Source organism: Manis pentadactyla, chromosome 1 (assembly GCF_030020395.1).
Source record: "Manis pentadactyla isolate mManPen7 chromosome 1, mManPen7.hap1, whole genome shotgun sequence".
NCBI lineage: Eukaryota > Metazoa > Chordata > Mammalia > Pholidota > Manidae > Manis > Manis pentadactyla.
Window position 1 is genome coordinate 233,391,541 of NC_080019.1, and position 13,760 is coordinate 233,405,300.

The following is a 13,760-nucleotide window of genomic DNA, read 5'->3' on the forward strand; positions in this document are numbered from 1 at the left end:
GTCCTGAGCCGGCCCCATCAGTCCCCTGTTCCTGAAACAGCAGGGACAGGAGCACTACAGCCCCCCAGCCTCCTCGGGCACGTGGAGGAAACAAAGGCGAGGAAGCACTCCCCTGACTGCATCCTATGTGCTGGGTCAGGGCAGACATTTCCTGAGGGCGGGCCATGAGCAGGCACCCACAGAAACCGAGGGGTGCGCGCTGTGGGAGTCACCCTGCTTTTGCAGATGAGGAAACAGGCTCAGAGAAACTTCCATTTGTTTGAATTCCCACAGCAAGAGTGGTACCAGGATTTCAGCCGAGGCAGGATAAGCAGAGCCCACGTGTGGCCACTACACAGCGCTGCCGTCACACACACGCCCTCCTGGTGTGACTGTGTGCGCGCACAGGGCCCGTGGCAGCTGGCAGGAATGGGGTGCCTCTCCGCGCCCTGCCTCTCCAGCCAGAGGTATCTGCCCTCATCTGGACCTGGCCAGCAGGTCCGGGAGTGGCTGCCCCGGGGCCAGTGCTCCACGGGGATGCCCACCCCCTCCCTTGGCAGGAGGTGCTGTGACTACCCCTCATTTAGGGCTGCTTAGCGCTGCCAAGGAAGTGGGTCCCAATTCAGGGAACCTCTTTCTCCAGACCCCACCCTCCTTCCATTCGACTAAGTGAAAAGCAGAGCCCCTGCGCCCATGAGGGAGAATGCAGGGGGGCAGGGACAATTAAACCTCACAATGTTCATTTCTTGGGGTAAAAAAAAGCCAGAGGTCAGGGACCTGCTTTTGAGCGCTTTGCTTGGCCTTGCTGTTACAACCAGGCTCGGAGCTCTCTGCCCATGGCAGGGGATGGGTAGGTTCCAGGCCAGGCAGCCCCACCTTTGCCCTTTGTCCAAGAGGGAGAAGGCCTCGGGCCCTGGAGCCGCTGGGCATCACATCCCTGTTGTGGGCCCAAGCAGACGGAGGCTGACCCAGCTGCCCTGTGCTGCTGGAGGAGGCTGAGGGAGGAGGGTGTCTTGGGGCCTGTCTCTGGAGCTGCGCTATGGCTCAGAAGGCTGATTTGCATAGAAACCCCGCTCAGCTTCTAGGCTAGGGTAGCAGTCCTGCCACAGGCTGGGGTCTGATGGGGAGGTTGCTGCCTGATTGGCCTCTAGCATGTTGAGACCGTGGGCATCAGGCATGTCTGGGAGGGTGGCTCTGCAGGCAGGCACAAACAAGGGACTCGGAGCCCTGCCCTCCAGCCGGGTATCTGAGGAATAAGCCCCACAGGCAGCAGAATGTACCCCCATTCATGCCAGCGTGACCAGGGGTCGGTGCGCCCACTTTGCAGATGAGAACACCCAGCCTCGGGCCTCGCGGACACCTTCTTCATGCATCTCCTTGGCTTCAGTTTCCTTTTTCCTTCCTTGTTTTCAGGGTTCAAAAACTTCTTTTTAACTTTGAAAATTAATTATTTGATTTTTATTACATAAGAAATATGTGAATACATCCTCATTTAAAAAAGGTAATACAATAAAATTAAAGGACTCCCTTGGCCTGTTACCCACCAGCTCAGGGTTCATGAGGGCTAGCAATTTGCTATTTCCCTATAAAATGAGAAGAATAATCACACTACCAAACCAATAGGTTTATTATATAAATAAACTACCTTTTAGTAGTATGTGTGTTTAACATGAATAGTTGATTCTTTTTTTGAAGTACCTTTGATACACAATCATATTGGTTTTGAATACACAACACAGCGGTTCACCAGTGACTCTTATGATTAAATCCTCACCCCCTCTAGGGCAGTGACGTATTGCTGACTTTCCGAACGCTGCGTGATTGTGACATGGTTGCACATCTCCCAGTGCCGGAGCTCGGCTGTGCCAAACGCCCAGGCCCTGCAGGCAGCGCGTCCTGTAACAGCGCCACCTGATGCCCTGACTTCCTGTCCCTGTCCCCTTGCTTTTGGCTTCAAATGCTCAGTCCCTTTCCTTCAAAAGCTAAAATCTCAAGCTATCTTCCGCACTTATTTTTTTCTTTCTCCCCGCCCTGCTATTAGATTTGGGCTGGGATGGAGGGAGGTAGGGAGGTGGGAGAAGCCTGGCAGGGCAGGAAATGCCTGGCAGAGCACGTCTTCCAGACCCAAGGCCAAGGTGCTTCTGGGAGAGTCCGCTGCCCCGAGGACACACAGGCCCCCGAAAACCAGCCGCCTCTTCCCTCCTCCCCGGTCCCTGTAATTGCGGCAGAGCACGTGCAAATGCGGACATCCCACGGGGTTTCCTCATCACCCTGCTCCTGGACCTCTGGGGTCTTAGTCCTCTCTAATAGCACGGCCCTCCCCAGCCCCACCCCGAGGATCTCACTGGCGCCTGGGGCCCTTACCTGCTTCCCTGTCTGAATCTCAACCACAGAGACACCTCCCACACTCAGGTCCCAAGAAGGGCCAGGAGCAGAGCTGGAAGGTCACCTATGGCCTGACCCCTGCCCACCCCCTTGGGATGGGCCAGATTACAGAGGTGGGAGGCACCTGGTCCCAACCCGAAGGTCTTCACGTCGGTCAAGGCAGGGGCTGTGTGGCGGGACCTCCCCTGAGGCAGAGCCCACCGGCTCCACACCCCCGAGCCTGGGTGACCCTGGGGGTTGAGGTCGGCTGCCTGCTGGGTGGGCCCCGTCTTCCAGGCTAGACCTGAACTACAGCCTGGCTCCAGGTTCCTCCCTGGCATCTGACGGCAGGACGGGCTGAAGGTGTGGCCGGCCTGGTCCCCACTTGGTTTAGTCTAAATAGGGGAACTGCCCCAAAGTGACTGGCTTGGGAAAGGCTGACTACTCTTGGCCCTCTGACCCTGGATGAGCAAATTCCGTTCTCTCTCTGGCTTTACTTTCTGCACCAGAAAATGGTGTGAAGGGGCCCCTGCCACAGGAGATTGCAAGGCACTGGGCTGGGGGGCGCTTGGGGCAGCTGGAAGGGGGGGACCAGGCCCAGGAGCTCAGCGCAGATGCCAGCATTCGCCAGGTGCCAGGAGAGCCAAGGCGTGAGCTGGGGTGTCCCGGACCTGTGTCTGGTGCTCCTGCTGCCCTCCCGGGCCCACTGTCCCTCTTCCATGCCCCCCACGAAGAGCACTGGGGATATTCTGGCCAGGAGCCTCCAGGGGCTCCAGGGAAATGGAGTGCAAACCCGGTTATTGATGGAAATGGGTTTTCAAAAAGCCCGTTCTTGTGAGGCCCAGCACACATGTCCCTTTGACCATGGAAGGCCCCACCTGGGGGACGGTGGGCAGAAGGGCATGTGGGGCAGGACTGGGCTTTCTGCCTGGCAACCAGGCTTCGGGGGCCATGTCGGAGAACGTCTGAGCAGATGGATCACGGGCAGGTGACTTCCCTGCACTTCGGTTTCATCATCTGTGAAGTGGGTAGAATACTGCCTCCCAGGCAGGGCTGTAGTGACCGCCGAACAAGTCCTCACGCGATCAGACCGTCCAGCGCAGCACTGCACACGGAGGAGCTGGCGTCAGCTCTGCTGCTCAGGAAAGGCCCAGTGCTCATGAGCCCCAGGAGGAGGGGACTGCCTTTGTGGTGCGCCCTGTTCACGTGCCCCGTCTGCGCACACCTTGTCCGTGCCACTGTGGGTCCTCCAAGGATGCGTGTGCGTGGGTGTGGTGGGTGTGGTGTTTCCACACGTGGACAGCCGTGTCCTGGCGGGCCCCCCGGGGTCGTTTCTCCTGCCGAAGGTAACAGGAAGGCCGCCGTCTGAGGAAGGGCAGGTGCTTGGAGGGAGGGAGCAGCGGGCAGGCTGAGCTTGGGAGACGGTGGCGCTGAGCCCCTGCCCGCCTGGGGACACAGAAAACCCGGGGGTCCGGGGGTGGAAGGTGGTCCAGCTCCCTTGAGGGCACGACGTGCCCATCAGCCTGTGATCTGCTGGCAACCTGGCAATAGAGGCCTCCCAGTCCCCACACTGTAAGCTGCTTTGTCTACACTTATGCCCCACTCACCAGCCAGTGGGCTGGACACTCGGCCGTCGGGATCTTGCAGGTTGGGCTGCTGGAAGGGAGTGCTATGTGCAGGCACAGGGTCACAGCCCATTCCCCACGGCTGCCCCCTCCCAGGGCCCGGCCCTTTGGAGCACACATGGGGGCTCGTTTTCCATAATGAGGAATAACTTACATTTAGAAAAGTGCACCAGTCATGGCTGTACCGCTTGGTGACTTGCCGGGTAGCCATGACCCGGAGGAAGGCTCATCACCCCAGAAAATTCGTCACTGTCTCCTACGCCAGAAGTAACCACTGCTCTGACCTCTGCCCTCGGAGCTTAGCTTTGCTGTCTAGGCCACAAACTAATGTAGCCGTGCAGTAGTTCTTTTCCGTGTCTGACTTCCTCTGGAATGCTTTTTAGATGCACCCATTTTCTTGCGTGTAGTGTTTGTTCATTCCTTATCAGTGACACTGTATGACTTTACCACAGTTTATTTATCTGTCATTCTGTTGATTGGCATTTGGGTTGTTTCCAGTGTTTGGCTATTGTGAATAAATCTGCTATGAATATTCTTGTGCAACGCTGTGTGTGTGGACATGTTTCTATTTCTCTTGGGTAAATACCTAAGAGTGGAGAAACTGAATCACAGGGTAAGTGTGTGTTCAACTTTATAAGAAATTGCCAATCGCTATGGATGTGAATTCTGGTTGTTCCTCATCCTTGGAGGTCCCTCTGCTCCAGACTCTTGGTGGCCTCAAAAAACCCACCCCATTGCTCCATCTGGGGGTGGCAGGTATCCTCTAGGAACCCAGAACCTGCTGCAAGAGAGGCTCTGGCCAGTGTGGGCAGGTGTAGACCATAGCCTCTGGGCTCCAACAGGGAGCAGGGAGCCCACGTTTGGTGAGCAGGCACCACACGCAGGCCTTCATGTACTTATTTAATCCCCTGGGTGCTGGGGTCTTGCGGGAACTGCAGACATGTGCTGTTTGCAGAGAGCCTGCCCACCCCCACAAGCTGCCTGTCCACAGCAGCCCCTCCCTGGACGTCCTGTGGAATCTGTCACATGACAGCTGCACAAAGGCTCTGGGAAGGTCTGCAGAGCCTCCCTGCAGCTCCCCCCTGTAGAGGCAGAGGAAGAGCAAGCCCTGGCCAGAGAAGGGACTCTGCCCCTGCAGCCGGGCTACCACCCAGGAGAGGGAAGCAGGACTCCCTTGGAGAGAGGCCTTTCTGTGCCCCCAGGTGCCCCTGAAACTAATCCTGGGGAGGGCTTCACTCTGCTGGGAGCACCAGAGGGGAGGCCGCGTGTCGTGGTTCTGACGGCGAGCCCCAGTCAGGCCTGTGTGGCACACAGCAGGTGTCAGTGGGAGGACGGATGAATGAGTGATTCAGCCTGGCTCTGCTGCTTGGAAAAATGCTAGAAAGCTCCTTCTCTGGAATAGTCACAAGTGTGTTCACAGCTCACTCCCCAGTCTTAGAGCTGAAAGAAGTGCAGACGTGTCTGAGTGCCGTGCTCTGCTTTCCACAGCCCACGTGTCATTAGCTGGATTTTAGGGATGAAGTCATTGATAGGAAGAAGTGAAGTGACTGCCTCGGCCCTAACTGGGTGAAGACAGTGGAGAATGGAAACTGGAGGACCTGGGGGGCAAGACCTAACAGGACTGCACACCCCACACCTCAGGGATCACAGAGCGATGGGAATGTTAGCATCCAGCGGCCCACATTCATTTTGTACAAAGCTAGTGGGTAAAGCAGGTCCAGTGGCACGTTCATGTTTGCTGATTTTGTCGGTATTATGCACAAATCACTCTCCTCCCAACTCTGCCCAGTGCTGGCAAGTGGGGACTGCGTTGGGGCCCTAGAGGTGGCACCATGCATCTGGCTGTAAGCCCAGCCAGGTAACTGGGAGGCTCTTGTCTGTCACGGAGGTTAAGCCGCCCCGTAGCTGTAACAGGCCCCAAACACACACATTCATTATGTGTCCTTGTCAGTGTTTTATACATTCACACCAATATCCTAGCACTTACTGTAGCTAAGCTGCACCTTAATAAAAAGGGGAAAATGGTAGCATGGGATGAAGCAGAGGGGGGCATGGGATGGGGCATGTGTCCCCAGGGATGGGACAGGCAGTGTGGGGAGAGAGGACCCAGGACTAGAGTGCACAGGTGGTGCTTGCCCAAGCCCAGCAGGTGGGTTCAAGGAGCTACTTGGGGGGACCCTGGCCATATCCCCCTCCACCCCGTCCTCTCCTGGTGGGCTTGCCCTGCCAATTCCCTTCCAAGGGCCAGTGGCCAGCACTCTTCACAAACCTCCCACCCATGACCCTCCAGGAGGACCGGGATGGGCTTGGAGAATGTTCTATGCCTGAGCAGACCCTGCTTCTCACTCCCCTCCAGGCTCCTGGGCTGCAAACATCTGGAGAGAGGAGCCCTTGGCCAGCTTAGTGAGCCATGGTGTCCTGCTTCCAAATGCAGGGGGGGATCTCAGGTAACAAGGGGAGATCTCACATCATTCAGGGGTAGGAGAGAAGACAGGCCAAAAGCATGCCCGCTATATAGTTCCACTTACGCCGGCCCCTCGGCCCCCAACCTGACCCCCAGGTCTTAGAATTGGCCTCTCTGGGGTGAAACCTGGCTAACTGCTTCTTTCAATGCAGAATCCAGAGCAGGTGGGTAGAGGATAAATGCCCCATAAAGGCATATACATTAAATAACAGTGTGTATGTATCTATATATTTACATATCTCTGTGTGTGTGTACTTTTTAATGTGTATGACTGTTAATGGGGCATTTATTATATATATAAACATATATTTAATACATGTTATATTGATTACATTTATTATGTATTGCATATTGATTTACATATTCCATCTTTTATATTACATATACATATACATTTAATATTCCATACTATCTTTCATTATATATGTTTTCATAGATGTGTTATTTTACTAATTAATATTGGTGTGTATTATTACTATATTATATGTAATATATATTATATAATGTATATGCTGTTAACTAAGAGGAATAAAAACACATGTCCACAGAAAGACCTGTAAACTAATGTTCACAGCAGGATTATCTATAATGGTCCTAAACTGGAAAGAACCCAAATGCCTGTCAGCAAGGGACTGGATAAACAAGTGGTGGTATATCCAAGCCATGCATACCACCCAGCAAGGAGAAGGGGGCATCTCAGGTAACAAGGGGGGATATCAACATCATACAGCTGTTGGAGGGAAGACAGGCCAAAAGCATGCCCGCTATATAGTTCCACTTACGTAAAATTCTAGAAAATGCAAACTAACCTCTAGTGACAAAGCAGATCTGTGGCTGCCTGGGGGTGGTGGCTAAGGGAGAAGTGGATGCGAAAGAGACGTGAAAAAGAAAATAATTGGTTTTCTTTATTGTACTGATGGGTTCATAGATAAAGTCATATGTCAAAACTAATCAAATTGTATAATTAAATATGTGTAATTTATTGTACTTCAGTTATACTTTAGCAATGCAGAAAAAAGCATTTTCAATCCCATTCTTTAACAATATTAATATTTTCAGTATTTCCATTTTCTTAAATATCACTTAACAAAAATTTAGTATACTGTTTTGTGAGGGGCAAAATTATTTTATTTCTTTGATAAATGAATATTACTTAAGAATAGTGTTTATCTTATTGTCTTCCTTTAAATTTTCTCTATTTTGTGTATGTTTTATAATATATGTAATATCCTACTAGAATAGTATGTATGAATAAAATAATATGATCTAAACATACATAGACCTACTGGAGGGTGGAGGCTCAGCTTCTGATGTGGGTACAATATTTTGAAACCCAATAGGGCAGAGAACTGTTTATTCCCACTCCTTGGGTATTCTGTATGATTAAAATAATATTATTTAACCTGAAATAAAAGAGTGGTTGAACATGAAAGGGAAAAAAGGAATAATCTTCTGATACATGTAACAATGTGGGTGATTCTCAAAAACAGATACAAAAGAATATTCCAGTATAATGATTTTTTTTAAAACAAGCAAACTCATGTATGGAGATAGAAATCAGACCAGCAGTTGCCTGTGGGTGGGGGTGTCACCCATCAGGGACGGAAGGAACTTTCTGGGGTGACAAATGCTCTGAATCTTGATTGTGGTGGTGGTGATCTCTGTCAGCTCCCAGAGAACTGTACGCTTACAGTTTGGATGCATGTTATTGTTGCAAATGATAGCTAACAAAAAATACGAGATTATTAAACCTCACTGTACTGGTCAAGCAAAGCACCGTCTGGGCCACATTGGACTCAAGGATTACCAGACTTTGTCCTCTCTATCAGTCACTACAGACTTTTCTTTTCTCATACAATTTTAAAATTGAGATATGACCCACATGCCATAAAATTCACCCTTCCAAAGTGTGCAATTTTGTGGTTTTCAGCATATTGTGAAGTTGGGCAACCATTGCCATGTCTAATATTTACAACATTTCACCAGCCCAAAGAGCCACCCCACCTGTTTTCCCTGCATCGCTGAGGGTCCGTGGTCACCTGCGTGGTGCCTGTGAGCTCTTCTTAGCAGATAAGAAGGTCAAAGTGCAAAAAGGCTTAAGAAAAGTTTATGGCCCAATAATATAAAATTGAAAACATTGTGCCTGTAAATTAGTTCTCTTTCCATGAACAGGGAAAAGAGGACTGTGGACTCAGAGAGGGCTCCCTGGGAATGAAGGGGCATGGCCCAGGGTTGTGGCAAGTGAGGATGAAGAATGGGGTCAGGGCTCCTGAGACTTCCCTAAGGTGGGTGGCAGGACAAACAGACTAAGTGTTTCAGGTAGACAGAGAAGGAAATGGAGAGGTCTCAAGAGGACTCCTGGAGGCGGTGGCTTTGGGACTCAGCTAATTATTTCTTATACTTTTGTTGCGCTTTGCAGTTTGCAGAGTGTTTACAAACAATATGTCCCTGTATTCTCAGGACCCAGCAAGACAGGGGGCATCATGCCCATTTTGTAGAGATTAGGAAACTGAGGCCAGAGAAGTGAAGAGTCCCAAGAAGCTAGACGAAGTCTGGACTTGCCCCTGAGCTGTCTGTCTCCAAGCCCACCACTTTCCCTTGGACCACAGCTGGTGGCTGGTGGGGGGATTCACAGGAGCCAAGACATGGAGACTGGGCAGGACAGGTGTTCGGGGGACGTGGGGCAGTGGCACAGTGGACCAGGCCTCGGGGGAGAGTGGCATGGTGTGAGCAGTGACTCTGATGGGTGACCGCCTGATCACCCATGCAATTAGCCGTGGCAAGTCACATGACTTGCTCGCTTGGCTGATTGAAGGGAGCTGGCTGGTCACTGGCAATGGAGAATGGCTGATTGCTGACAGTGGGGCCTGGGGATGCAGAACGCAACTGGCCGAGGGCTCCACTGGGCCCTAGATCCCAAACCTGGCCCTCCCAAGCCCACAGAGCCAGTGGGACATGCAGACAGAGTTGGCAGTGGCCGGGGGGCCTCATGGGGATGCCAAGCTCTGGTCTTGGATGCTGCCAGCTGACCCACTAGCCACCTCATCTCTGCTCTCAGGGGACTGATGTCAGTCTGTGGGGTTGCACAAGACCACAGAATCTAAACAAATGACAAACAATTACAAATGAGAAATACCAATTGTGAAGAAACAGCTAGGGCAGAGAGAACCTGTTTAGATGTGGGCTGGGCAGGGATGGCACCTTGTTAAACTGATACTGGAACAGTGAGATGGTCCCAGCCATGTGGACGTGGATGCGGAGGTGGGATGGAGAGTATGCCAGGCAGTGGAAATAGCATCTGCAAGGGCCCTGGAGTGGGAACGACTTTAGCATACCTATGGGATGGAAAGGAGACGGGTGCAGTTGCCTGCAGCCAGCAAGCAGGTGAGTGGTCACAGGTAAGTTTGGCAGGGAGCTGGGGCACGGTCAGCACCAGCCTCATAGGCCAAAGGAAGTCTTTGGGACTTACTCAAAGTGAAATGGGAAGGCTTTGAGGCTTTTAGGCAACGATGTGCCATGACTAGAGGTTAGTTTTCACCATGGTCCTCCAGGGGACCTCTTTGACTAACTCCCACCCGAACTGCCAAGCAGCAGAGTGATCGAGGCGCCAGCACAGTGTTTATGGCCTGGCGCTGCCTCTTATGAGTGACCTGGGAGCTACCAGTCTCCTCTCTGTCCATAGGGAATGCCATGACCTACCCCGAAGGATGTTACAAGGTTCAAAGGAGATTTCGTGCATGTGCAAGAACCTACACCTGGTGAGCTGGCCCAAGGCAGACCCTCAGATGGTCGTTTCAGCTGCTCCTCCTGGTTCTCTGCTCTTCCTCGAAGGTCATGAAGGCAGGCAGTGGAGAGACGCTGGAATCAAAGTGTCTGTCTGAGTTTTAAAATATTTGAATAAATTGAGGGACGGCACATGGCCTGGTTGGGAGAATGAAATATTACAGAGCATTTGATCTGTTTAAATTAATTCATAGGTTTAATGCAACTCCATGCAAAATCTTTTTTTTTTTTTTAACAAAAAGTATCTGTAATAACAGCTGACACTTACTGAGCATTTCCTACGTGCCAGGCCCTGATCTTGTGAAGCAGGAGTTACTCTTGCTCCCGCACGATAGACCAAGATCCTCAGGCCTACAGGGGATAAGTAACTGGCCAAGTGCACAGGCTGTGAAGTGTTGAACCTGGATGGTCCCATCTCCAAAGGCAGCATTCGTAACCACTCTATGATTACCTAGACTGTGTACGGATACATAGACCAGTGTGGGCATCAGGTGATATTCTGAATGAAAGAAGACTCCATTGGGGGAATCTAGCCCTGTTAGATGCTAGAGCCTATTTTAGAAACCAATATTTAGATTCATATGGTATCTGCTCAAATTGGGTATATGGAAGGAAATAGAGAATTCAGAAATACATCAACCAACACCAAAAGCCTAGCATAAAAGTGGATTTTACTAAACAAAGAATTATCTAATGAGTGGTGACTGCATAAATGATAAAAACTGATGATGTTGGTGATGAGTTAAATCCATATTTCACTCCACACAGCAAAATAGACTTGGGAGGGGTAGCCATCAGATAACTAAATATAAAGCGAAATTTTAGCAAACTAGCAGACAATAGACTATCCAATGGAAGGAAGCTCACTTTATCAGCACTGAAGCAATAAAAGAATTACAAAGGACTAGCATGACAGATCGAACAGGACAATAAAACAAAAGAGAACAACAGACTGGGAAATGTTTGCACCATTGATGACACAGGAATATCTATAATATACAGAATGCTTATTCAAAGTTAGAAGAGGTTCAAGATCATTCATAGAATAGGAAATACAGATAGATAGTAGGTGTAAGTGAAGACATTTATTTTAAAGTCATATGAGAAATGCTAAAGTAACCTTGAACTACTGATAGACACTATGCAAGGTGGACCAAAAAAGGGATGGACCCAATGCTTAGAAATGTGTATCGAACTCCTTACATTTGGTCCTGAGAGGCGGCAAAGTGCCGCAGCTTTTTGGGACTGTTCTAGGGCACTTGTGGAGCACACCCACTCTACCTCCACAGACTTCCACCTGGTTATTCAAATGCCAGGAATTTGTCCCAAGTGCAGAATTAAAGAATATATTGTGCACAATTGTAAAAGCCAGTGTGCCATATTAGGAGACTGAATACATGGGGGCATCTGTACACCTTAAACATGAATCGTGAACGAGAGAAAAATGTTGGTGATAGTAACACAAAAGAGAATGTGTGGCTGCAATTATGCAAAGATGTGCATAGGGGGAAGATTTTATGGGTGAAAAGTTACATTCAGCAGTAGTATTGTGGATAATTTATTCTTCCCACATTTTTCTTTCTTTCTGGTAGTCATATTGTCTTTTCAGGGGCGGTAAAAAAATCTGGATTCAAATCCAGCCATCAGTGTGACTTTGAGCAAGTTTGTAAAGTGGGGTGACACTTGCCAGCGCGCGGGTGAGGTCAGTGGGAAGCGGCCTGAGCCCGCGTCCAGCACCCAGACCCCCTCGGCGGCGGTGGGGGAGCCTCCTCCTTCCTGAAGGGCAGGGACCATCAGCGCCCTGCCGAGGCTCCTCCCCGGGCCAGCGTCTGGCACTGATGGGTCTCGGTGGAGCGAGGGAACTTTCTCGAGCAGGTGAGGAGGGTATGTTCCCCGGGCATCCGCGCTCGCTGCGGAAGGGGTGAGCTCGGGGGTGGGGATGCGGCTTGGGGGGCGGCCTGCAGCCGCCTTCGAGCGTCGGTCCGAGCCCAGTCCGCGCTCTGCCGCCTGAATCCGGCGCCGTCTCATGCTCGGCCGGGAACACCTCCTGCAGAAGCCTGCGGACTTCAGCGCTGGGCCCGCGTTTGGCTCCGCAGGCAGGGGGCACTGGGTGCCCTTCCAGGGGGCGCACGCAGCCCCATCCCGCGGCGACACGCGCCTGTCCCTGTCCGCCTGTGCACTCCCGTCGGGGGCGTCATGTGCGGACCGCATCCGTGCGCGCCCCACAGCCGACCGGCGACCCCGGGTGCCCGCGCTCCGTACACAGCCCGAGGTGAGGCGCGGGGGCCCTTCCCCGGGGGTCGGGAGCGTACAGGTGGGCGCGGGGCCCCCGGGGCGCGTGTTCCCGGCGGGCAGTCTGCGCGGGTCGCAGCGCCGCTGTGGCCCTCGGGCGTCCGCGGAGACTGCGGGCGGGGCGCGAGAGCGGAGGGCGGCCGGCGGCGCGGGAGGCCGGGCCGGGGCCACGCGCGCGGCGCGAGGGGCGCGGGCTGCCGGGAGGCGCGCGGGGCGGGGGTGGGGGGGCGCGGGCGCATGCGCCGTGCGCGCGTGCCATATTGGAATGAGCCGAGCGCGGAGCGCCGCCGCCGCCGCCGCCGCCGGAGCGCGGGTGGAGGGGCGGGGAGAGCGCTGGCCGCCGCTCCGCCGAGCCCAGCAGGAAGAAGGGCGCGCGCGGCGAGCGCGGGCGGCGGGCGGCGAGGGCGCCGCGCTGGGAGCGAAAGACGGGAAGAAAGAAAGCGAGCGAGCGCGAGACGGGAAGCCCGCGGTTGAGCGGGCGCGCGCGAAAACTCCCGGCAGGTAAAAGAGCGGGGCCGCCAGCCGGGCCTTCCCGCGCGGCGGCCTGCGGGCGGCGGCGGCAGCGGCGCGGGGCGGGGGCCGCGCGACGCCCGCCTCCAGCGGCCGCTCAACTTTGCCGACGGACGCCGCCGGGCCGCGCGGGCAGCGGGCGGGCGGGCACGCGGGCGGAGGCGCCAACGGGCGGCGGCACGCCGGGCAGGGGCGGGGCGGGACGGGAGCGGCCCGCGCGTCCTCGTGCGGCCCCGCGCGCCGGCCGGCCGGGAGCGGGAGCGCGCCGGGCGCCTCGCGAGCCCGGGCGAGGGACGCGGCCGGGCGGCGGCCCGAGGGCGTCCAAGTTCCCGGACCGCGCTCCCGCCCGCCGAGCCCCGCGGACCCGCCCCCCGGGCTCGCTCCGGCCGGCGCGAACCCGCAGCGGGGCCGGGGGCGCGGAGGTCCGAACTTCGGGGCGTGCGGCGCCGCGCGTGCCGGCGTCCAGCGGCCGCGCCACCGGTTGCTGGCGACGTGGGGGCGCAGGGCCTCCCGCGCCGAGCAGGCGGACGTGGGGCTCGCCGCCGCGGTCCTCGCCGACCGGGGGTCTCCGGAGGTCCGGTGGAGCGGCGAGCCGTTGCTGAGGCGAGGCCTGCTGCGGGGAGCCGCGGCGCCTGCGAGAGGGAAGCGGGTTCCCGCGGAAAGGATGGACGTGCCGTTAAGTTTTCTCAGGCTGTCAGCTGATCCCTGGGTCTGAAGCCGCCGAACGCGCGGTCAGTTGCGGG

The 13,760-nt window shown here is 54.3% G+C and overlaps 1 protein-coding gene across 4 annotated transcripts in view; it reads left to right on the plus strand.

The window, feature by feature from the left end:
* Nucleotides 1-12,773: 12,773 nt before the first annotated feature.
* Nucleotides 12,774-13,760, plus strand: part of SFMBT1 (Scm like with four mbt domains 1) — a 117,980-nt gene continuing 116,993 nt past the window's right edge. For 3 of the 4 annotated variants that reach the window (XM_036877671.2, XM_057486528.1, XM_036877669.2), the window contains exon 1: nucleotides 12,774-13,008. The gene's annotated coding sequence lies outside the window, so the exon portion shown is untranslated. Of the gene's footprint in view, nucleotides 13,009-13,296; nucleotides 13,749-13,760 lie in introns of those variants that run through there. The other variant, XM_036877674.2, reaches the window with a different exon arrangement.